The sequence below is a fragment of the Giraffa tippelskirchi genome, chromosome 6, assembly GCF_054371585.1.
Source record: "Giraffa tippelskirchi isolate mGirTip1 chromosome 6, T2T-mGirTip1v1.2.pri, whole genome shotgun sequence".
NCBI lineage: Eukaryota > Metazoa > Chordata > Mammalia > Artiodactyla > Giraffidae > Giraffa > Giraffa tippelskirchi.
The window spans coordinates 49,563,653-49,589,099 of record NC_137280.1 but is presented as its reverse complement, the minus strand read 5'-3'; the positions used below and the strand labels follow the sequence as shown (position 1 = coordinate 49,589,099).

Here is a 25,447-nt window from a genome sequence, read left to right as displayed (position 1 = left end):
TCATTATATTTATGATGGTCTGCAGTAAAAATTGAATTAGTACTTCATTTTAAGATTTATTTGTCATAAAATTCTCTTTTGTCAAAATGTACCTTTGTATCAGTAGCACCTGTCCAATTTTAATGTATTATTAAAAGGTATTGTAACTAAAAGGAAACCATTTTCTCAAATCCCTCATATCATTTTTAAAACAAAGCCTTAAACACAAGCCATTGACCTGCTCTTGTAAAGATTGCCTTGGGGAATCAGGGTACCTGATTCATAGAATTGACTATAATAGCTTCTCCAATGCCATTGTATCCTGTCAAGCTTCTGCTTCTTCAGGGACTTCTCAGAACACACATGACAGATCCAATTGTTTAAATACGTGCTTAGTGAATTTCTCAGATGCCTTTGTTGGGTTGGAGATTGTGTGTATCCTGACATTAAATCCTGCATGTTATCAGCCTCCTAAAGAATTTATCATGAAGCTGCATAGTATTCAGAGGACTCATGGTCTTCTGTGCCAGTGGTTTCCCAAATCGGGCACTGAAGAACCACTCTTGCAGATTCACCTTGTATAGTAAAATAATTTCTTTTGATCCTTTTCAATTAAATTAAAAATATTCAATATAAATTTCTTATTCTTTAGCCAAAAGTCTTGAAGAGTGGGTTCCCGGCTCAGTGATGCCATTGAGACCCAAGGTTTTCTGTTCTTTTGATCTATTATTCTTACCTATTGGTATAGCTCTAGGCATCACAACCTTACATTCACATTCCAAGCTGTAAGGAAGAGACTGAGGCATAATATTTTGACCTTATGAAGCTTTGCCATTTTATTTGGGATATTATTATCTTCCCCAGAAACTTTCCCTTAGAGCTCACTGGGGATAGAAACTGGGTCAAGTGCCTTTCCCTAGACCACTGGCTAGTTTAGACCAATCAGAGAGCAGAGCAGGGGCCATTCTTTTGTAAGAGTACAGACTCTGTCCCTCCTTTAGAACACAAAATCCATGGCTCTACTAGGTGGGAAGGTGATACTGTTTGTTGAATAGACAATGGACATTGTGTGCTTTATAGCTGTTGTAGGTGTGTGAGGAAGAGGTCAAGGGCAAAACAAGGCTGAAGGAAGAATTATTGTTAAAGGGTACAGGTTGTGTATATTGTAGAGGAACAATTAAGAGGAATTAGAGGGTTGTCTGGGAAAGCTTTAATTTTATTAAGACAAAGTAATATGTCTATATTAGGCTGTGGTGGTTGGACTCAAGAAAAAGGAAGTAGTCCAGTCTTTTGCAGGAAAAAATGATAGCAGCTCATGAGGAAATCAATAAAAGGACTAAGTTGTTGTTGTTATTGTTCAGCTGCCCAGTCGTGTCTGACTCTTTGAGACCCCATGGACAGCAGCACACCAGGCCTCCCTGTTCCTCATCATCTCCTGGAGTTTGCCAAGTTCATGTTGTCCAGTCATCTCATCCTCTGACGCCCTCCAGGGACTTTTCCAATGAGTCATCTAAGAAAAGGTGACAAAAGACAAAAGACATTCCTCCCACTTCTAATCCATGGGTCCTGAAGACAAGGGCTGTCAGTAACAGCCTGTGGCAGTGGAAATAGGGAGCTGACTGGGGGAAAGGAATGAACCCAGGCTTAAACCCAGTTCAGCACAGCATCATTTATTGAGGACTTACCATGAGAAAACACTGTGTTAGATCTTCAGAGAATGAGAAAAAGTGGAAATATGTATATACTTTGCCCATTGGAGAAGGGATTGATCAATCAGTGCATGAAGTTTAAGAAAAATTTTAGCACCTGATTGTATACTCAGAAGGCCAGGCTTTAGGTGGGGTCAATCTGTGACTGTGTAGTCTCTCAATCTAGTGGGATTTTAGGGGATACTGCAAAGGACTTCATAGAAAAGCAAAGCAAAAATTTTCTACTATTAAGGATGTATTCCTTGGTGAAACATATCCTTTTATACCTATTTTATAATGAAAATACTCTGTAGAGGGGAGACTACTGAAATTTGAAATATGAATACCTAACAACTTGATGTAACTTGGGAATCAGGGAAGGAGAGGGAGAATTGGAAAGAGCTTGTGTGTGTGTGTGTGTGTGTGTATGTGTGAGCTCAGCCATGTCTGATTGTTTTTGACCCTGTGGACTGTAGCCCACTGTGCTCCTCTGTCCATGGGATTTCCCAGGTAAGAATACTGGAGTGGGTTGCCATTTCCTCCAGGGGATCTTCCCGACCCAGGGATCAATCCCGCATCTCTTGAACAAGGAGTCAGTTAGAACTTCCCAGCCTTGCTCAGGGCTGCCCTGGACTCAGGCCCTATTATGCCCTCTCCTATCTCATTTATGTGCTTCAACTCTCTAAATTCAGCAGATTAACCAAATAATGTGCAGCTTTCCATTATCTGATATGGATCCAACTCAGGGAGAAGTTGTTTGGACAATTTAATAAGAAAAAAACATCTTGATGACAACAGGTATTTTTAAACACAGTGGGAAAAAAAGTAAAACCCTAACATTGTAATCGGATTTAGCTAAATGAGACTGGAACCTCAGGAGAAAGCTAGAGACAAGCCTGGGATAAAATCAGAAGCAGCATTTTTTTTTTATTGGTGTGATAAATTTGGTAAACAGCTTCTCTGCATCACTGTGGAGAAAATCTAAACTGAAAGAAATCTGTTTTGATTTTAGGCATTTTTTAGAAGGTTATTTTAATTTAATTAATGAGAAATCATAGGTTAATTGCCTCCAGCTTTAATGTGAGGGTATTATGCATGCAGGCATATTTTATTTATATCTCGACTGTTTGATGTACACAATCAATTCAAAAAGGGATAATGAAGAGGTGTTCTGTCCTGTGTGGAATAATAATTAGGGACTCTAGTACGGAATATTTTTTATTAATTGTGCTGCTTGGTAAACATGTTTGACATAATACTGAGAAATGTATTTGTCAAACTTTACCAATATTTTTTCTTTGTTCTTTCCTTTTGTTTTCTCTCGATTTTTTCCAACTTTTTTTCCCACACTGATCCTGTTTTCCTAAGTTGGGAACCCACATCCCTCTCACCCCCAAGAAGACTTAACAGTTTGATTTATAGACTTAGGACCACCTGCTAAATTTACTGCCTTATGAAATTCAGGAAATCTTATTGGACATCTGGCTGCTCTTTCAACAAGGATTACCTATGTTGTTAGGGAAGTGGAATTTAATTTTTTCATGGATAAGTAGAGACCACATCAGTCTATAATGGAGTAACCTTAGTGGAATCTCTGTGTTCTTTTGATTGTTTTATAATTTGCTAAATAACTTTACATGTGGTCCCTAGCTCCTTAGACAGTGTTGTTAACTTGACTGAGGATTTGGTTATGCTATCCCAAGGCTCTTCTTCCTTATGAAATACAACCATGGGTTTCTCGTCCCAAAGTACAAATTATTTCCAGAATTTGCTAACCAAGTTTTTGTTGTTGTTCAGTTGCTAAGCCGTGTTTGACTCTTTTGCAACTCCATGGACTGTAGCCCCCCAGACTCCTCTGTCCATGGAATTTCCCAGGCAAGATACTGGAGTGGGTTGCCATTTCCTCCTCCAGGGGATCTTCCTGATCCAGGGATCAAACCCTGTGTCTCCAGCATTGGCAGGCGAGTTCTTTACTGCTGTGCCACCAGGGAAACCCTAACCAGGTTTTACCTCATAACTATTCTGCCAAGCTTGGGACATCAGTAAGTTTCCCAGAACATTTCCCACAGTTTGTGGAAATGATTTAAACTCTTGAATGTTCTTTCAATGTCCTAGTGCCTATTTATTGAAAAAAAAAGTTGTGTTTACATCTTTTTTTTTTTGTTTTTTGGTGAGCTATAAGCATGTCTAAAAGTTTATAGAATGTTTTTCCTTGAAAATCTGTACAGCCGGGAGCAAATTTCAAGGGCTTGGGATATGCAGCCAAAAACTGTGCATGTTTTGGCTTCTCTTGCTACTTTGGCACTTTTCTCTTCTGACAACCATTTTTCACTTTTTTTTTTTTACCAACCCCCACCTCCAGCATCTCAAGCCGCTTTTTTCCTGTCGATGATTTTTCTGCATTTCTCTTCTCCAGGCTTTCCAGAAGGGTATCTCAGCAGGAACCATACATCTTGGTTAAGCCAATTGCTTCTAATTGCCACATGATGCAGAACTTTCTGCTGAGCCATTGATGCCCAGTGATGATCCTTTGGCCCCAAGTAAGTCATCCATGTAAGGTTTATAGAGAACCATATTGTTCTAAAAATCAAACGCAAATTTTACAGCTTTCTCCTAAATGTCCAGTTCAAACAGAGAGCTGAGGTGAAAGTGACTCTAGTAATAACATTCAAATGCCGTCACCATCTGGTGCCTGTGTGGTGGCCTGTGTTATATGAGCAGGTGGTCCTTGTGTATTTTTGAGTGGCCAGCTGTCCACGTCACACAAGCCACTGTCACATTAGTGTTAATTGGCATCTTGGTTGTAATGATCTGTGGAGAAGCCAAAGCTTGAATAGACTGCAGTATATTATTCCTCTTTGTCTTAAGAACTCTGGGTCAAGGCTGACAGATCTCTCTCTCTCTCTGTCCTCTTTTCCTAATTTCTTGTATGAAAGTCTAAAAGGCCCAGAATTAGTGATTTTATTCAGTATGTTGAAACTGAATATACACATTGTTAACCTATTTATTCTTAGCTAAGAGATCTACAAAGGAAACTTCAAAGCAACTTCATGGAATTTAGAAAGAGTCAGTTTCTTGTTTTGATAGCTCCAAACATCATTTACCAGCCCCCAACTTTAGAAATAAAAGTGGCCTTTCTTTTATAGGTTTAATTCTGTGGGAAGGGGGATGGAGTCTGATCTATAGGTGGTGACTACCAGAAGAACACAATTGGAAGAGTCTCCTACTCTATGATCAGCCATAGAAAATTGATGACATTTTGACTTACAGAACTGGCAGTTTCTTATGGTTTAACTCAGTGCTTCTGCTTTTCAGTCTTCCAAGTTTCCAGGAAATATCTATTTCCTTAAGTGAAATATCCTCTATCATAAATTCTTGGCCACAGGACTAATATTTAAAATAAGCCTACCTGGACTGCCTTGAGTGATGACGTCTCTGTTGCATTAGGCTAGTCACAGGATGCTGTTACTACATCTGCTAAAGTGATTGTGCCTTCTGAGTGCAAGGTACTTGAAGAGAATAAAGAGTTCTACTTGCATGAATTTTAGTCAGAATGATAGGCAGCATTGAAAGTCATATATACATGTAAATATTGACTTTTAGAGTCAACTTATCAAAGCAACCATGAGTCATTTTATCTTATTTCCATCACACACAGAGACTGAGAACATACCCCAAGAAGCTAAATGTTTCACATGCAGGGGACAATTTTGTATTTCATAGTCAATAAATTGGCATGAAGTGTTTGTATCAAAATAACCCACTGGTGACTCTGCAATCCATCGTTGTTCACTAAGCTGTGCATGGGTACCCCAGCCCTCATTTCTCTTTTCTTCAGATTTCACTAAGTGCCACACAGTCCTTTGTGCCACACAGTATACTACTACTACTACTACTACTAAGTCGCTTCAGTCATGTCCGACTCTGTGCGACCCCATAGATGGCAGCCCACCAGGCTCCGCCGTCCCTGGGATTCTCCAGGCAAGAACACTGGAGTGGGTTGCCATTTCCTTCTCCAATGCGTGAAAGTCAAAAGTGAAAGTGAAGTCGCTCAGTCGTGTCCGACTCTTTGCGACCCCATGGACTGCAGCCTACCAGGCTCCTCCGTCCGTGGGATTGTCCAGGCAAGAGTACTGGAGTGGGGTGCCATTGCCTTCTCCGGCCACACTGTATAGCCCTTGATTATTAACTGTTTTGAATGTTTAAAAAATTATTTATTCTTATTTATTTATTTGACTGCACTGGATCTTAGTTGAAGCATGCAAACTCTTAGTTGTGGCATGTGGCGTCTAGTTCCCCAACCAGAAATCAAACTTTGACCTGTGCATTGGGACTCTGTGCATTGGGAGCACAGAGTCTTAGCCATCAGAGATCACCAGGGAAGTCCCTGTTTTGAATTTTTTTTTGCTGTTTCAAATTCATATTTATGCTTCTAGAACATCTCTAGGAGCGAGGTATTAGTATTTTAAGTCTTTTGATTCGTCCAAGAACCTAGTACTGCACCAGATAAACCTATACATCCTAACCATTTAGTAAATGTTCACTAACCAAATATAAAAGATAGGACCGTGAGCTCTGTAAACAAATTAAGTTTTCAAGGTCAGATTTTTTAAAATTAAAGTCAATAAAATAAGCCATTCGTACATCAGATGTCTTTAAGACATTGACCTCTGCATAAAAAGACTAGGATTTGAAATAAATTGAACCATTATAAGAGAAGTACAAGTTAGACTGTCCATCTTTTATGCATTCTATTAATTCTGAGGATTTCATACTTCTGTGTATGCTGAGTTAGTCTTATTACTCAAATCCTGTTCTTTTCTCTCTGCAGAATATTTGTCACACAGATATTTAAATGGAATCAGGGCTGTACATAATCATGACACAGTATTTTGTCAAAAAGAAGAAAAAGTTAATCAAGTTGGTAAATCATCCCAACCATCTTTCCCTACCACATTTCATAGACTCACAGGAAGTAGACTCAGAGTCTCAGAGTCAGAGCACCTTAAGTAAAATATAGTAAAATCTTAATCATTAGTCCATGGGTAATATTTTACTGCTTTGACAATTAAGTACTCTTTATTATATAAAAAAGAGGTTCTATTGAACGTCTGTCAAATAATTCTGGAAAGAAAAATAAAGTACACTCTTTCAGTATGAAACAGAATAAGTCACAACTGGCATGAGTTAAATAACTAAATTAAAATCAAGTTCTCTGTTGTCTTATTAGAATCATCAAGTTAGGGATCATCTCAAAAAGGCATATTGTTATCTTGAAAGTTGCTCAGTCATGTCTGACTCTTTGTTATCCTATGGATGTTACAGTCCATGAAATTCTCCAGGCCAGAATGCTGAAGTGGGTAGCCTTTCTCTTCTCCAAGGGATCTTCCCAACCCAGGAATCAAACCCAGGTCTCCCGTATTGCAGGTGGATTCTTTACCAACCAAACTGTTAGGGAAAGCCTATTGTTAAAATACCATATTTTTTACCAACCAAACTGTCAGGGAAATCCTATTGCTAAAATGCCATATTTTATGCTTTTTTTTTTTTTTTTGCATTGCTATCTAGGTGGCATGCAAAAAAAAAAAAAAGAGCATAAAATATGGTATTTTGACTTTTTCTATTAACGAGTCCTTTTCCTCAAAAAGCCCTTGATAGGCTGAGGAGTTTCTCATTGTAGGTACTGGAAAAATCTGTTGGCCAGGAGATTTTTCTCTTGTTGGCAGACCTGCTCAAATGCAACCCAGGACAACAAGAAGGGAAGTTTAGGGACTTCCCCAGTGGTTCAGTGGTTAAGACTTCACCTTCCAGTGCTGGGCATGTGGGTTTGATCCCTGGTTGGGCAGCTAAGATCCCACAGGCCTTGCAGCCAAAAAACCAAAAATATAAAACAGAAGCAATGTTGTAACAAATTCAATAAAGACTTTAAAAATAGTCCACTTCAAAAAAAATAAAATCTTAAAAAAAAAGGCAGAAGGTAAGCTTAGGAACAGAATTGTGTTATAAGCCTAGACTGTGGTACAGATTGCAGCAGATAGGCTCTGGGGTAGAAGAGACTATGGAAAAATATGACTGGATATTACAGAGGAAGAGTGAAAATACTAGGAAAATATCATGAGGTCTTAAAATTATGAAAAAGTTAAGTAACGGAAGGAAAATAAGAAACCAGTTAGGACTGCTAGGAAAAATAAAAACTTGTTCAAGAAATAAAATATGTTACTTGGTTATACAGTGAATGATAGTTTTATGGGCATAATTAAGTGAACACTGCATGAAATTTCAATGTGTAGGATAACCCCTTTTAGGGTAAAATATAGACATTGTTCTTGTTCAGTCTCTCAGTCGTGTCTGACTCTTTGCAACCCCTTGGACTGCATCATGCCAGGCTTCCCTGTCCTTCTCCATCTCCCGGAGCTTGCTCAAACTCAGGTCCATTGAGTCGGTGATGCCATACATCCACCCTGTCCTCTGTCATCCGCTTCTCCTCCTGCCTTCAATCTTTCCCAGCATCAGGGTCTTTTCTAATGAGTCAGCTCTTCACATCAGGTGGCAAAGTATTGGAGCTTCAGCTTCATCATCAGTCCTTCCAATGAATATTCAGGACTGATTTCCTTTAGGATGGACTGGTTGGATCTCCTTGCAGTCCAAGGGACTCTCAAGAGTCTTCTCCAACACCACAGTTCAAAAGCATCTTCTTCGGTGCTCAGCCGTATTTATGATTGATTGAAAACAGAATGTAAATATTATCACCTTGGAGATGTAAAATGTAGATCCCCGTGTTTGGAGGAACAATGGTAGAGAGACTGCTAAAGGGAAGGATGGAGGCAGGAATATTTTCATAAGACAGTGAGGATTCAAGAGAGACTGTATCAGTTGATAGAATAAGAAGTAGAGAAGAAAACACATTCTTTATAGTCATGAATGTAATCATGTAAATTCCCCCAAATAGTGATATAATCATTGTAAGTGGATGAAGGGAGGAGATGGGAGTGATGTAAAATGAGCATAATTCTAATTCATCAAAGCAAGAAGTTGATACTTCATGTGTATAATTCCTGAATTTATAAATAGATGTGTAAACACACTATATGTCAACATGGATGTAATCATAGGAAGAAAGTATTAAAAATGGTCTCTCCTGTGGATCCATTCTAGATGGATAGGTGGTGGATAGGATACCATTTCTTTCCATTATATCCTTCTTTATAAAGTGATTTAAAATTTTTGTGTTTATATAATTCTAACAAGTGTTTTTCAAAAAGCTATCAAAAAATACAAAACTCTCATTCACTCCTTATTTGCTTCTGTATGTAGATTTGAAGGTATTCCAAATTGGGCACTCAGTCCAGCACCATGTCTTTCATGGAAAAGCTTGTTGTAGGTCTAGATATGCATGAATTCTCCTTCTTTTCTTTTTTCAGTTTCAAGCGGTCATTGAAATTGGAGGAGGGGAACTTTAAAAAATTATTCATTAACAAATAATGTATTTGTATGACTCAAATTCAAGAGGCATTAAAAGGAAATATAATAAAGTTCACATGCTATTCATGTTTCCCATGTACTCTGTGTTAAACCTGTTATTCTTCTAGAGCCTTTCAGAGTTATTTTACTTGTATCAAAGCTAATGAACATACAGACGTGCATATACATATATTTCTGAAAACCTACTGGATTGCAAATTTTTGGCTAGCTTGAGCTGATAATGTTTTAAAAGGAAAAAAATCATACATTCCCAGGCAATCAGAAACCTCAATTTATTTCTCCAATTGTGATATATTAATTGAGCAAGAATGTCTGTGGCATAAAACACCAAGAACAGAAATATTTAACACTTAATGAAGTCATTACTGACTGTGTTTACTGACTGTGTTTACATGCAGTACACAATGGTAACAAAGTTTGCCACTCAAGATAGGAGGACCAGCAGCATTGACATCACCTGAAATCTTGTTTGATGTGTTGCCCCTCAGACCCAAACCCAAATCCAGTAAATCAGAACCTACATTTCGCTGAGATCTCCTCTCTCCATCACCTTTATCATTTCAAACTTTTCTTCTTATGTGTGGACACTTCTGTATCTCTTAGGCTTAGCTGTTTTCTCCTTCTCTACTTTTAGGAGATGTTTTCACTTCAGATGAGGGAAGGCAAGGACAGTGATGCAGAACTTGCCTAGACAGCGTCAGCCTAGACTCACTCTATGCAGAGAACACCTGAGAAGTAATCACCCATCACTCTGATCTTCCTTGAACCGTGCATAATGCTTGCGAGTGCTTGTGTGTGCATCATTAGAGCAGTTCTTCAATTTAGATAGGGAATATTGAATAGAACAGTTTGGCAGTTGTTACAGTGACTCTTCTGAGACCGAAAGATCAGATAGCAAGGAAAATCAGTGCTCCACTCCCTCTGCATAAAAAAAAAAATCAAATAGTACAGCCGTAGTATACGTACGTATATATGTACGTAGTATAGCCGTACACGGACTATGCTACACTGTTATTTGTTTCTTTAGACGTCATTTTGTCAGTACATGAAGAAACTTCATCGATCTTGTATAGTAGCCAGGTACTCCACTGTGTGGATAATCCATAATTTAATAAAACAAATCCCCTTTTTTCTTGGCCATTTGGGTTAATTTCTGTATTTTACTATTAGAAGCAGCATTGCATGAACAGTTTCATACATGTGTTAATATCTTGTCATATGCCTGAAAGTGTGTCTATTAAAGAGAGCGGCTAGGCCAAATGACATCACCCGCTGTTGCTAACTTATTCTTCATAGATATTTTATTTCCCCTCCATTTGAGAGAACAAAGTGTTTCCCCATGCTTTGTTCAATAATAATGCCATCAAACTTTGGATTGTTTTCTGTATCCTAAGCTCCCTTAGAAAAGCAGAATGGGATACAAGAAAGCATGGATTTGAGGAAGATGAGGAAAAAGATCTGGTTGTTGGAAACCAAAGGAGTTCCAGAGACTTAGGGTTCCAAGAGATGGTAGAAGAATGCTAAATGCGGCAGGGAAAGGATGATGAATATAAAGATTTAAGTCCTTTTCCCCTCTATCAGAAGGACAGGTAGAACATGCTACATCGTATGTGATGAAGACAACTGCTCCTTCCCTTGGGACAAGGTATAGAACATATTTCAGAGGAAAGTGCTGGTATTTTCTATTTTTCTTGTATTTATTTGGCTGTGTTGGGTCTTTCCTGATCAGGGAGTGAACCCAGGCTCCCAGCATTGGGAGTATGGAGTCTTAACCACTGGACCACCAGGGAAGTCCCTTTCCTTTAAATGTGTGCTTCCTCACAGTCTGGCCCTTTCTCCACATACAGCCCTTTAAATACTGGGAGATTTTTTAGTGTCAGAATTCCCAGGACTTGTGTAGGGTTTGTGCAGGACCCGATACATCTCATTTTCTTAGAGGAAGATAATGAAATCTTGCTGATTCATCATTCACAAGCTAGAATATTTGCTGAGATTTTGGATGCTATAAACATGGGTTTATCTTGGCTTTCCAGACTCTATTTATAAGGAAGTCCCTAAAGCATTTTGCAAATAGTACTCAGGCCTAAGAAACAGTTGAAACTGTGTCATTCAAGGTAGGTCATTGCCTTGTCCTGAGGATAAACCTGACGTGTGCTAAGTAAACAGTTACATCACACGATTTGTAAGCATTTAAAGAGACGGGAGTGCCTTCTGATATTAAAAGTTGACTACTCATTAGACCTGTATTTCATCACAGACTCACCTGAAAGGAACGATAAGAGTTGAGGTTGATGGAGAGCAGGTGAGCTCTCAGCCCCCTGTAGTGCAGAGCTGCGGAAGCTGTCTTTAGATCTCGGGCAGGTTCCTTAGACTACGCCTCGGTCATGGAGCAACTGACTTTGAACTGGGATGTGGCTGTCCAGATCTCTCTCCTTTACTTTGAAACAGCTGAGCCAGTCCCCAGTTCTTCCCCTCCTATCTCTGTTCCCTCAGGTGGCAGAGACAGTACTGTGGGGCCTTAGCAGTGCCCATCTTCCACAGCCAGCGTATGGGGGGATTTTTCTTCTTGTTGCCCTATTGTCAATACCAGTTCCATACCATTAGTCGATCATAACAATTGAGGGACCCCACCGGCCTTTTGAAATGCTGGAAATGGAGGGCTTGTACCATCAGGGTCACATCAAAACTACATGGATCTGGCATGTTCCACTTTGCTCCAGGGCTAATGCCATTTATGGAACTGGCAAAATGCAGCCACTTACTGAGCCCTGTGTTAAATAATGGAGTAACAAACATGAGAGGAAATCCATTTAAAAGAGAAAACAGAGTCACATGTGATGTAATATGAACCCTTTCTGCAGTTAGTATATAGTTTCCCCCATTTGCTTGTGAAATATGAGGGCAAGAATTTTTTTTTTTTTTAACTTTTGTATCTCCATCCTCTGGTGGCTCAGACAGTAAAGAATTTGCCTACACTGCAGGAGACCTGGGTTCAATCCCTGGGTGGTGAAGATGCCCTGGAGAAGGAAATTGCAACCACTCCAGTATTCTTACCTGGGAAATTCCATGGACAGAGGAGCCTGGTGGGGTCCTCTTTGTCCATGGGGTCGAAGAGAATCAGACATGACTGAGCACGCACGCATGCTTTTACTTTATATTATCATAATAAATACTGTTGAAGACTCAAGATAGTCTAAAAATTTTCAATCAGTTTTTCTTTATGGATTTAAATTTTGAGGCAACTTTGAAAGTTTGGTCCCCGAGGAGATAAGTTCGGTTTAAAACAAAAAATGAAGACTTTGAGTCACTAATTTTTTTTTTTAACCATGTATCTTTCCCAACACTCGAGTGTTAGAAATATTTTTGAAAATGTTTTTGTATTAAAGGTCTATTTCTTTAAAAAAGAATGTACTGATGGGAAAGATATGACTTTATGTAGAAAGAACTTAACAATAAATATGCAAAACTTTCCACTGAGGGTGCACAAAATAACTGACTGAGAATTGGTCATTTTCAGTAATATTACACTGATAATTCTTACAATCTCCATGTACACTTTAAATTTTTTATTAACATGAATTCATTATAGAACAAATTGCTGCACTTAAAATAAACATTAAAAGCTATTTATTTATTTATTGTTACTTCTCCTTCTTCCATGGGAAATACGCTTCTGAATGCAATGAATAAAACCAGAGGTGATTACACTCATTTTGATGGAGTCTGTGGCATAAGTGCCATTTTCAGTGTTGCAATACTCCCTCTTATGGGGCAAGAAAGAGAAGGAAAGGGGAAGAAAACCAGCTCTGCATGTCTGCTGTGTCCCTGGGTCTCGTACTTTGCCTGTTATGTGGTTCCCAACATTCCTCCAAGCCATTCCTTTTTCTTTCATTTATTTTTTATTGGAAGATAATTGCTTCATTATGTTGTGTTAGTTTCTGCTGTACAACGAAATGAATCAGCTGTAAGTACATATATATCCCCTCCTTCTTGAGCCTTCTTCCCACCGCCTTCCTCTAGGTCATCAAAAAGCACCGAGCTGAACTCCCTTTGCTATACAGCAGCTTCCCATCGGCTGTTTTACACATGGGAGTGCATATATGTCAGTGCTGCTCTCTCAATTCATCCCACCCTCTCTTTCCCCGCACTGTATCCACAAGTCCGTTCTCTATGCCTGCATCTCTATTCTTGCCCTGAAAAAAGGTTCATCAGAAAGAGAAAAATAAATATTGTATATTAATGCGTATATATGGAATCCAGAAAAGTGGTACTGATGAACCCTTGAGCCATTCTTTTAGGCAGGTTTCTCACGTCCCCTCTGAGGGGAAGCTGGAATTCAGACTCATGTCTGTTTGATGCCAAAGTCCTTGTTTTTCCTAATGTCCCTCTATGTCTTCATGGGATGTTTTTTCTAAAGCCATTTGAAGTAGAAAAGGGAGCAATATAATTCTAAATGAAAGTAACAATTAATTTCAACATAGCATAAATAACCTTGCTTTTTAAGATGGTGTGCAATTATAGTTTGCATATCCATGTTTTAACTGCGAGTTAAAGAAAACAAGTTGCATAAATACAATAATTGCCTTGTAACATAAAATGGTGGCAGGCACATAAAGATCAAGGGTAAGTACCTGGATTAGGTTATTTGAATTCTAAGGTTGCCTTGAATCCAAAAAATAAGTGGTATTTTGGTTTACATGCATGGGCTTTTTATTTGTCTTTTCAATCTTTTCTCACATCTGTTGAAAGCAGTGGAAATTTCCTGTAAACAGTGTTCATAGAGGTGCAGTCATTTTTGCATAAAATTTTTTTGACAGAGCCACAGATTCCCTAAGTTCATCACTTACCCCCCTTTTCACCTTTTTCCTGGGTCAACATGGAAAACTTTGTTATTACAGATGCCATTCTCTAAAATATTGGCTGAACTTTGTTCTTGGAATTTCACAAGGCTTGGCAACATAAACAAATTTTTCATTAATAGCTTAACTATGTAGCAGGGTACATGTTTAGGGAAATGTAATTGGAGGAATAGAAAGATCTGGAAATGCTGGTTGAATCTGGGCTATAGCAATAGCTCACACATACATATTCCTGAAGGATGTTTCCATGTGTTACAAATCTTTACTTAATCATCACAGCCTCCCCTGCAGGGAAGTTCTGAGGTTAGTAATCCGTCTGTGGCTTTACAGCTGGAGAATGGAGGAAGCTAGGATTTGACCCCAAGGAGTCTGGTCCCAGGGTCTATGTTTATTATGATACCACAGATCTCTCTAGGCTGGTGCAAAACACATGTTTTGATTCACTGTTAATGCGTTTGCTAATTCATCTGCTCTGGATGGTTGGAATTTGGCTCTCAGCTATAATTCCATGAAAATGTTAAAAGTAAAGAAAATTGAAAATCAATTACCTGAAATTTCAAAATATTTAGGTGTTTGGTGCACCTCTGACTAACCAACCAGGTTTATTAGATTCCTATGAGGGGTATATTTTTTGTGTGTGTATTAGTTGTTTCAGTCATGTCCAATTCTATGTGACGCTGTGGACCATAGCCTGCCAGGCTCTTCTGTCCACGGGATTCTTCAGGCAAGAATACTAGAGTGGGTTGCTGTGCCCTCCTCCAGGAGATCTTCCCGACCCAGGGATCGAACCCAGGTTTCTTATGTCTCCTGTATTGGCAGGCAGGTTCTTTACCACTGGCACCACCTGAGAAGCACCCCTGCAAACCTCCCTCCCTCCCCGTAGGTGGCATTATATGAAGGGTATTAGAATTTCCAGGTCAACCAGCTTGTGTACCGGGTAATGTTCTCTTTAACAGTCTCCATGTGGTTTTCTGTTCTTTAAAATAAACACTAGGTTGGCATTATTAAATTTTTAAATGACAGGTAAATTTAACAGGACATTAACAAGTGTTTGAAGTTAAGTTCAGAATTATATCCCTTAGTAAAAAATGATTATTTTGTAACTATTTCTAGAGTCTTGGCTAGAACCTGAAAGCAAAGTCTTCTCTTCAGCACTGGGAGGTATATAAAGCAGTTTTCTGACCACACAGTTCTGTGAGCTCATCACAGAAAATTGGTTTGCAAGGTCTTTAGAAGGGCAGGCTATTTGTAAACTCCTTTTGACTTAGCTGGCAATGCATAAAAAGTCCTCTTCCCATGCAGAAAGATACTTGAGAAAAGAAAAAGATGTGGTGAACTGGGTATATTTAGTTGAAATAAAAATGACTTCTCTATTTCTGCAAAGGAAAATATACACTTATAGGGAAAATAAGAATTTATGAAATAGAATCAGGCCACAGTGCATTTCTTTATTTCCCGCTGGAAGTTATTATAAAGCACTGTGTTTTCACCTCTCTTATACACCTGCCATTCTTCCTTGTGCTTTAGGCAGCAGATCATCCACCCCTGCTATGGTCTTTACTTCCTGAGTGTTTGTATCATGTCTTTATTAATCTTGGGACATGCCTCCTGGGCTGTGCCCACTTTCCTGCACCAGTTTCTTCTCCACTTGGGACTTTTGTACTCACAGGCATGCCATGAATTTTTATGAGATTACACTGAATGGTCCAATATCAATCCAGGACATTTTGGACTCATTTATATAAATAACCTGGAACACTGTACCCTTTCCCAGTGAGGAAGTGGAACCTGTAGATTACTGCTCACTCTTTCCCTCTGAGTCAGTACCCCATGTGATGTTAATTTCTTTTCAAAACTATTTCTTCCTCATAATTCAGTGTCTGTGCTTCGTGATCTCTATCATTGTGGTTTCTCTCAATTCATTCCTGTTAACACCCCCATTTTGGCTGCCGTTATAACACCTCTTCTGCTGATCTTCAAATTTTGCTTAAACAGGCATTAGCCTAAATAAGATAAAAAAAGATCTTAATGACCCAGATAACCACACTGGTGTGATCACTCACCTAGAGCCAAACATCTTGGAGTGCGAAGTCAAGTGAGCCTTGGGAAGCATCACTATGAACAAAGCTAGTAGAGGTTATGGATAGCTGAGCGATTTCAAATCCTAAAAGATGATGCTGTGAAAGTGCTGCACTCAATATGCCAGCAAATTTGGAAAACTCAGCAGTGGCCACAGGACTGGAAAAGATCAGTTTTCATTCCAACTCCAAAGAAAGGTAATGCCAAAGAATGTTCAAACTACCACACAGTTGCACTCATCTCACAGGCTAGTAAAGTAATGCTCAAAATTCTCCAAGCTAGGCTTCAACAGTACGTGAATCAAGAACTTCCAGATGTTCAAGCTGGCTTTAGAAAAGGCAGAGGAACCAGAGATCAAATTGCCAACATCTCTTGAATCATAGAAAAAGCAAGAGAATTCCAGAAAAACATCTATTTCTGCTTCATTGACTGCTAAAGCCTTTGATTGTGTGGATCACAACAAACTGTGGAAAATTCTTCAAGAGATTGGAGTACCAGACCACCTTACCTGCTTCCTGAGAAACCTGTACACAGGTCAAGAAGCAACAGTTAGAACCCAACATGGAAGAACGGACTGGTTCCAAATTGGGAAAGGAGGACATCAAGGCTGTATATTGTCACCCTGCTTATTTAACTTATATGCAGAGGACATCATGTGGAATGCCAGGCTGGATGAAGCACAAACTGAAATCAAGATTGCCAGGAGAAATATCAATAACCTCAGATGACACCACCCTTATGGCAGAAAGCGAACAGGAACTAAAGAGGCTCTTGATAAAAGTGAAAGAGAAGAGTGAAAAAACTGGCTTAAAATTCAACATTCATAAAACTAAGATCAAGGCATCCAGTCTCATCACTTGATGGCAAATAGATGGGGAAACAATGAAAACAGCGAGATACTTTATTTTCTTGAGCTCCAAAATCTCTGCAGATGGTGACTGCAGCCAAGAAATTAAAAAGCACTTGCTCCTTGGAAGAAAAGCTATGAGAAACCTGGACAGCATATTAAAAAGCAGAGACATTACTTTGCTGACAAAGGTCTGTATAGTCAAAGCTATGGTTTTGCCAGTAGTCATGTATGGATGTGAGAATTGGACCATAAAGAAGGCTGAGCACCGAAGAATTGATGCTTTTGAACTGTGGTGTTGGAGAAGACTCTTGAGAATCCCTTGGACTGCAAGGAGACCCAACCAGTCAATTCTAAAGGAAATGAGTCCTTAATATTCATTGGAAGGACTGATGCTGAAGCTGAAACTCCAATACTTTGGTCACCTGATTCGAAGAATTGACTCATTAGAAAAGACCTTGATGCTGGTAAAGATTGAAGCCAGGAAAAGAAGGGGATGACAGAGGACGAGATAGTTGGATGGCATCACCGACTCAATAGATATGAGTTTGAGCAAGCTCTGGGAGATGGTGAAGGACAGGGAAGCCTGAAGTGCTGCAATCCATGGGTTGGCGAAGAGTTGGACATGACTGAGCTACTGGACAACAACGACAACAACAAGCCTAAAAAAGAAAGTGTTCATTTCTCTCGTGAGCTGAAAAACACAGGAATTTGGAATATTTTTTGTCATGGAGAATGATGATGAACTGAGTCATAAGAAGAAGTTCACAACTGTGGTATCTCCTTCCAAGCCAAGTCTTCTTCCATGCCTTAGTATTTTGTGTTTTTTTTTTTTTACAGAGGTTGTAGTTTGTTTGTCTGCCTACTTCCCTTTCTTTCTCCTGCCTTTTCTCTTTCTCTCTCTCTCTTCTTTCCTTCATTTAGAAAACCATTCCAAACCCTTTAAGTTGTGGTTTGAATTTAGAGGCTTTTATTGACTTACATTTTTGTACATTAAGAGGGCTTTCCTGGTGACTCAGATGGTAAAGAATCTGTCTCCAGTGCAGGCGACACAGATGTCGTGGGTTTGATGCCTAGGTCATGAAGATCCCTTGGAGAAGGGAATGACTACTCACTCTAGTATTCTTGCCTGGAGAATTCCATGGACAGAGGAGCCTGGCAGGCTATAATCTATAGGGTCAAAAAGAGTCAGACACATCTAAGCGACTGACACTTTCACTTTTACTTTTAAATAGGGACCGACACATCGTCTACAGCTGATACTTGGTCTAGGTGTCTCTCTTAAGCTTTGTATGTTACTGCTGCAGCCTCACCGGCCACTATGCATTAGTCCCTGGGGATAGGAGAAACAATCAACCTTTGCCCTCATTCTCACAAATGGCTTGGTTATTAATCAAGTGGTCATTGGCCAGGCTTCCTTTGTTCAGTTCCCTGCTTGTAAGTATGGAAGTGTTAGCTCTAGACAGAACCACAGATAAAGCAGCTAAAGCCCAGAGTAATTAATGACTTACAAGGTCATGATTCTAGGTGGAAGCAAAGCTGGGCCAAGAATCCAGGTTTTCTGTGTCCCGGGCAGGTTTTGTTGCTGTTCTTGATCTCTGCCTCCCATAACATAAATCCTAATTCATAAATGTTCCATTGTAATGAGCTTCAAAAAACATTGCAGGCAAAGATAGTAGGTCCAATAATATTGTTACTTCTTTTTCTAATCTGAAGAATAAACTACATCAATGAAAATAGAAATTATGAAAGTATTGGTAAAAAAAAAAACAAACCCAAAGCTTTAAGTAAATTAATAAGTGTTAAGAGACACATTCATTGTTGTCATTGTTTAGTCACTAAGTCGGGTCCAACTCTTTGCAACCCCATGGAGCCCTGCCAGGCTCCTCTGTCCATGGGATTTTATCAGGCAAGAATACGGGAGTGGGTAGACATTTCCTCCTCCAGGGACTCTTCCCAACCCAGGCATGGAATTGTGTCTCCTGCATTGACAGGCAGATTCTTTACCGCTGAGCCATCAGGGAAGCCTAAGAGACACACACTTAAAAACAATTTGCCATCTTTGTCCATCAACATTTAAGGGAATGTCTAGATGGAGCTCTCATGACTTTAAATCACATGACACAATTTTCCTAATTTTAACGTTTTCTTCCAAATCACTTATTAAAAGAAACTGCAACATCTTTAGCAAGAAACGGGAAGATAGAGGGCAGCACAGGACCAGAGTGCTGGGCGCCCTGCAGCAGAGGAGGTCTGCCTAACTCGCGCATCGGAAGAGGCTGCCAAGAAGACCGAGGAGTCGAGGCTCTGCCCGCGTCCTCGCCCCCACCCCTCCAGAGGGAAACGCAGCGTCTCTCGCTCATTGTTTAACAAGAAAAGGGGGGTCTTGGAGACACAGCCAACGAAGAATAAATGAGCGCTCTGCCCGTTCAAAGTCAGTGTGCAGATTGGACCGAGGAAGCGTGCAGAGTCAGAATGTCTTATTTTTAGAGTGTACAAACCAGAGAACAGGTCCGGCAGAGGGTGTTTTTTTTTTTTTCCCCTAGGTCCCTTCCAGCCTCAGTAATTGGGTAGGTTTGGCAGCCTGGGAGAGGGCCGCGTGGTTCCTTGATGAACGCTCCCCTCACACGGGCGCGAATAAACACAGCACCGGGGGAGGGGACAGTCTCAGCAGAAAGACAGAGCCTATAAATGTGCCAGGGGGTCAATAGAAATGATTTCATTCCGCCTGTACAAGACTGCTGATGAGAGCTGACAGGGCAGCTGACTTCAGGGCTGCGTCACAATGGTACCCAGAGCCTGAAGGGCAGGACCAACAGCATCAGCGGACTGTGTCCTGAGCTGCGGTTCTCAGCGAGGCCAACCGCGGAGAAAGGCAACAATAGACCTAGGAGGACCTGGGAGCCTGGGGCTTCCAGCTTCCTTTCCCTGCGCTACTTTATTCTTCCCTCCCTTCTCTCTACCTCTGTCTCTTTCTCTCCCCCGACTCTTCTCCCTGCTCCCACCCCCCCCCCCCATATTCATCCCTTTGCTATTCTGCTATTTCTAGAAAGAATCTTTTCTCTCGCTGGCAGAGCATTTGTAACAAAAGAAAGAAGACTTAGATGCTGAAGCGGGGTGTCAGGGCTTTTACCTGCAGGAATGTGAGGATCTACTGCTGTCTGGATGGGAATGAGAAAATTATGGGAGAGCGTGGATGCTTAAATCCTCAGAGGAAAAAACAAATCTTTTAGGGAAATCACCCATAAAAGAGTTCAGGAGCTGAAATAAAGCTATTTTCTTCATTTTCTTCTTACTTTGGGATATAACAAATACATTTCCCCAGGTATCTCCTAGTTACCCCAATGTTTGTGGCTCTTTCCCCTGACTTGGGCTGCTTTTTTCTTATGGCTCTGAGACATCCATGTTCCCCTTGAAATGATAACTCTTCTTTCAAGGTAAGAGAACAGAACCCATGTTTTCTTGCCTTCTCGGGCTCTGTCTTTCCCTGGTTGAGTCTGACAAATGGACCTGCAGCCACACACCCTGCCTTCACAGCCATCTTTGCCCAGGTTCTTTTGGCTGCGTTATCTGCCTGCCTGGGGCCTGTGCAGAAAAACGGAAAAGATGAATGACTCTGAAATTTAGTAGCCTGCCTTGGCACCTTCCTCGCTTTCTTTACTCAGTTAGTGCACACTCCAGCTAGTTATTTAGTCTTTGCAGTTTTCAAGGAAGTGAAACAGTCAAGAAGGAGTTTTAAGGCAAATTGTCCTGTCTTCCCTGGATGATCTGCCTCCATAACTACATCTTTCTCAATACCAAACATCATGTTAATGTTTTTATGAACAAGTATTATCGTATTTTCTGGGGACCACTGTTCTTTCAAATTCTTCCATAAATAGAAAAAATAAGCAGATACACAAGTATAACTTGCTTTGCTTAAACCCAGGCTTATTTGCAGAATTAGAATGTTCTGAGCTGTCAGTAGTTCATTTTTCATGGCCTGCTGATTACTACCAGTTTTCTAAGTTTTATAGGTTTAATGTAGCCCTAATAAAGGGAAGAAGAGGTGGAAAGAATACACAGAAGAACTGTACAAAAAAGATCTTCACGACCCAGATAATCACGATAGTATGATCACTCACCTAGAGCCAGACATCCTGGAATGTGAAGTCAAGTGGGCCTTAGAAAGCATCACTATGAACAAAGCTAGTGGAGGTGATGGAATTCCAGTTGAGCTATTTCAAATCCTCAAAGGTGATGCTGTGAAAGTGCTGCACTCGATATGCCAGCAAATTTGGAAAACTCAGCAGTGGCCACAGGACTGGAAGAGGTGAGTCTTCGTTCCAATCCCAAAGAAAGGCAATGCCAAAGAATGCTCAAACTACCCCACAATTGCTCTCATCTCACACGCTAGTAAAGTAATGCTCAAAATTCTCCAAGCCAGGCTTCAGCAATACGTGAACCGTGAACTTCCAGATGTTCAAGCTGATTTTAGAAAAGGCAGAGGAACCAGAGATCAAATTGCCAATATCCGCTGGATCATCGAAAAAGCAAGAGAGTTCCAGAAAAACATCTATTTCTGCTTTATTGACTATGCCAAAGCCTTTGACTGTGTGGATCACAATAAACTGTGGAAAATTCTGTAAGAGATGGGAATACCAGACCATCTGACCTGTCTCTTGAGAAACCTGTATGCAGGTCAGGAAGCAACGGTTAGAACTGGACATGGAACAACAGACTCGTTCCAAATAGGAAAAGGAGTACGTCAAGGCTGTATATTGTCACCCTGCTTATTTAACTTATATGCAGAGTACATCATGAGAAACGCTGGGCTGGAAGAAACACAAGCTGGAATCAAGATTGCCAGGAGAAATATGAATAACCTCATATATGCAGATGACACCACCCTTATGGCAGAAAGTGAAGAAGAACTAAAGAGGCTCTTGATGAAAGTGAAAGAGGAGAGTGAAAAAGTTGACTTAAAGCTCAACGTTCAGAAAACTAAGATCATGGCATCTGGTCCCATCACTCCATGGGAAATAGATGGGGAAACAGTGTCAGACTTTACTTTTTTAGGCTCCAGAATCACTGCTGATGGTGACTGCAGCCATGAAATTAAAAGACGCTTACTCCTTGGAAGGAAGGTTATGGCCAACCTAGATAGCATATTTAAAAGCAGAGACGTTACTTTGCCAACAAAAGTCCGTCTAGTCAAAGCTATGGTTTTTCCAGTGGTCATGTATGGATGTGAGAGTTGGACGGTGAAGAAAGCTGAGCGCCGCAGAATTGATGCTTTTGAACTGTGGTGTTGGAGAAGACTCTTGAGAGTCCCTTGGACTGCAAGGAGATCCAATCAATCCATCCTAAAAGAGATCAATCCTGGGTGTTCATTGGAAGGACTGATGTTGAAGCTGAAACTCCAATACTTTGGCCACCTCATGCGAAGAGTTGACTCATTGGAAAAGACTCTGATACTGGGTAGGATTGGGGGCAGGAGGAGAAGGGGACGACAGAGGATGAGATGGTTGGATGGCATCACCGACTCGATGGACATGGGTTTGGGTAGACTCCGGGAGTTGGTGATGGACAGAGAGGCCTGGCGTGCTGCAATTCATGGGGTCGCAAAGAGTCGGATACGACTGAGCAACTGAACTGAACTGAACTGAACTGGGGTATATCGTGCTTTTGCTGTATGGCTGCAGATGATGGTGATGAAAGTCATTCAGTCATGTCCGACCTTTGCGACCCCATGAACTGTAGCCCACTAGGCTCCTCTGTCCATGGAATTCTCCAGGTAAGAATACTGGAGTATTTGCCCTTTCCTTCTCCAGGGGATCTTCTTGATCCAGGGATTGAACCTGGGTCTCCTGCATTACAGGCAGAATCTTCATCAGAGAAGCCCATGGTTAGAGTTATATGAGCCACCAGAGAAGCCCGTGGTTAGAGTTACATGCAAAAAAATTAAAAAAGACTGTAATTTCAAAAACACTGTTGGAAACACACACACATATATGTGCATGATTTCACGAGGCCAGGTCTGAATGCCACTGCAACCAAGACTGAGTTGATTTAGAACAGGGATTTTGTAACTTGCAGTGTTTTTATATCTGAACAAACTACTCAAAAGAATACCCACTGATAACAAAAGTACTTACTGTTGTTTGGTTTGGATTTTGTTGGACTTCCCTGGTAGCTCAGCTGGTAAAGAATCTGCCTGCAATGCAGGAAACCCTGGTTCAATTCCTGGGTCGAGAAGATCTGCTGGAGAAGCGATAGGCTACCCACTCCAGTATTCTTGGGCTTACCTGGTGGCTCAGACAGTAAAGAATCAATGTGGGAGACCTGGGTTTGATCCCTGGGTTGGGAAAAATACCCTGGAGAAGGAAACAGCTACCCACTCCAGTATTCTGGCCTGGAGAATCCCATGGACAGAGAAGCCTGATGGGCTACAGTCTATGGGATTGCAAAGAGTTGGACATGACTAAATGACTTTCACTTTCACTCACTTTGGATTTTGTTTAGTTTTGGCTCACTGCCTCTGGGTTATGGACTTCCTAGGGGAAGGGTCAGTGCTATTCATCTTTATACCTGCTGTAGATCTGGCTTAGTGTTTGTGTATAACAGGGTGAAATAATTGTTAGCTGAATAAGATCTAAAGCATATTTCAAGTGTTTTGACTTGAGTAAAAACATTTGGGAGTTGTGGAGTGGGGAGAGAAGACCAGGAGGCAAACTTCTAAATGTGTGCTTAGCCCAATAATACATTTAATTCCAAAATTTTATCACTCATTCTCTTAATTTATTATTTAGAAGAGAAAATAGATGAAATTAAAAAATAGGCAAAAAAAATCAAAGTGAGAAACTAAAAGATACCTTAAGAAACACAAATGAAAAAGGATTCTTATCAGGCAAATACTGAATCAGCATCTTAAAGTGTATGAGGGAGTAGGGGGATTTCTACTTTACAGGTACAAAAGAGAAAGGAAAAGATCACTGGTAAACCTCTTTGTCTTATAAGCTTTGGAAATGAAACACAGCCCACTTAACCTAGCATTTATTTTTCACAACTGAAATTCCAGTGTCACCGCACCCCCCCAAAAAAAGAGAAGAAGAAGGAAAACCCCACACTTAACAAAGACAATAATCCCAAGAAGCTGAAAATTAAGGCCTGAGAAGAGGGCAGATTGAAGAAATGGGGTGATGACACAGTGAAATGAAAGCACACACTGTGGCCCTTGGTACTGGCTCCACACCCAGTGTGTTTGGCAGAACTCACTGCCTGCAGAGGTGTGGCCTCCTCGACCTTGACTAAGTGCTTGAAGTGTTGACTTATTTTATTAAGGATTCTATGGTAGCATCTCTGCTTTCATTCCTAAGTAGTGTTTTCCTTCCTGCTTTCACCTCTGATCTAGTCCTTGCCAGTTCATGTCTGTGGCCTCTTTAAGATATGAATAGTCTGCTCATTGTGAATGGACCCAGTGCGAACTTGTATATTGAAAAGGGCTTTAAGTTAATGCTCTGAGGTTTAGTTGCCTTATTATTAGCAATTTAATTATGATGTGCTTTGGTGTCGTTTTCTTTATGTTTCTTATGAATGGCTTCTGGCAACTGTGGGTTTATGATTTTCACCAAGTTTGGAAAAATTTGACTGTTATTGCTTCAAATATTTTTTCTGCCTCCTCTGCTGTCTTTCCTCTCTTTTGAAAACTTCGATTTCACATATGTTAGGCCATTCAAAGGTGTTCCACAGTTCACTGATGCTCTGTTCATATTTTTGTCATTTTTTTCTCCATGTGTTTCATTTTGGGTTGTTTCCATTGTTTATGTCTTCAAATTCTTGAAAATATTTTTTTCCTCCATTTTCAAATCTACTGTTAATCCCATCCAGTTTATTCTTCATCTTTGTCACTGTAGTTTCCATTTCTAGAAATTTGACTTGGATCTTTTTCTCTTTATCCATCCCTCTCTATTCCTTCAGCTGTTTGAACATATAAAATACAGTAGTAACTAATTTCATGTCCTTGTCTTCTGACAAGTGTTAGTTCTGGGTCACTTTATCCTCATCATGAATTGCATTTTGTAACTTTTTTACATGCGTGTTCATTTTTGATGGGATGTGAGTGTTGTCCTTCTGGGGCTCCAAGTAGTCTTCTAGTCCTGTGCATCTCCTTGAGCTTTGTTCTGGGACACTTTTAAGTTATTTAGACACAGTTTCATCCTTTCAAGTCTTGCTTTTAAGCTTTGTTGGGTGAGTCCACAGCTGTATTTTGTGTAGAGTTAATTTTAACCTATCCCTGAGGCAAGACCCTTCTGAGTGTTCTACCTGATGTCCTGTGAATCTGGAGGGATTCCAGTTGGATAAGGAAGGGGGTAGGGGAGGGAGATCAGCACTATTCTTGGCCCCATGTGAGTTCTGGGTACTTTTCCTTTAATTCCCTTGATTGATTCTTGCCCTGGTCTGGAATAATTTCTTTCCATGCATGAACTGGGCAGTGCTCTGCTGAACACTCAAGGGGATCCTCCCTCTGCAGA

At 40.3% G+C, this 25,447-nt stretch overlaps 2 long non-coding RNA genes across 2 annotated transcripts in view; one reads left to right on the top strand and one right to left on the bottom strand.

Annotated features, from left to right (window-relative positions):
- Positions 1-7,861, top strand: part of LOC145511297 (uncharacterized) — a 107,577-nt gene extending 99,716 nt beyond the window's left edge. Inside the window, exon 3 of the long non-coding RNA XR_014057750.1 lies at positions 4,084-7,861. This is a non-coding gene — a long non-coding RNA (uncharacterized LOC145511297). The remainder of the gene's footprint in view (positions 1-4,083) is intronic.
- LOC145511298 (uncharacterized) lies at positions 1,175-19,660 on the bottom strand. Its single transcript, XR_014057751.1, has 3 exons — positions 16,072-19,660; positions 11,413-11,917; positions 1,175-1,489 (listed from the first exon to the last, which is right to left on the bottom strand). It is a non-coding gene; the product is annotated as an uncharacterized LOC145511298 (long non-coding RNA).
- Positions 19,661-25,447: the final 5,787 nt, after the last annotated feature.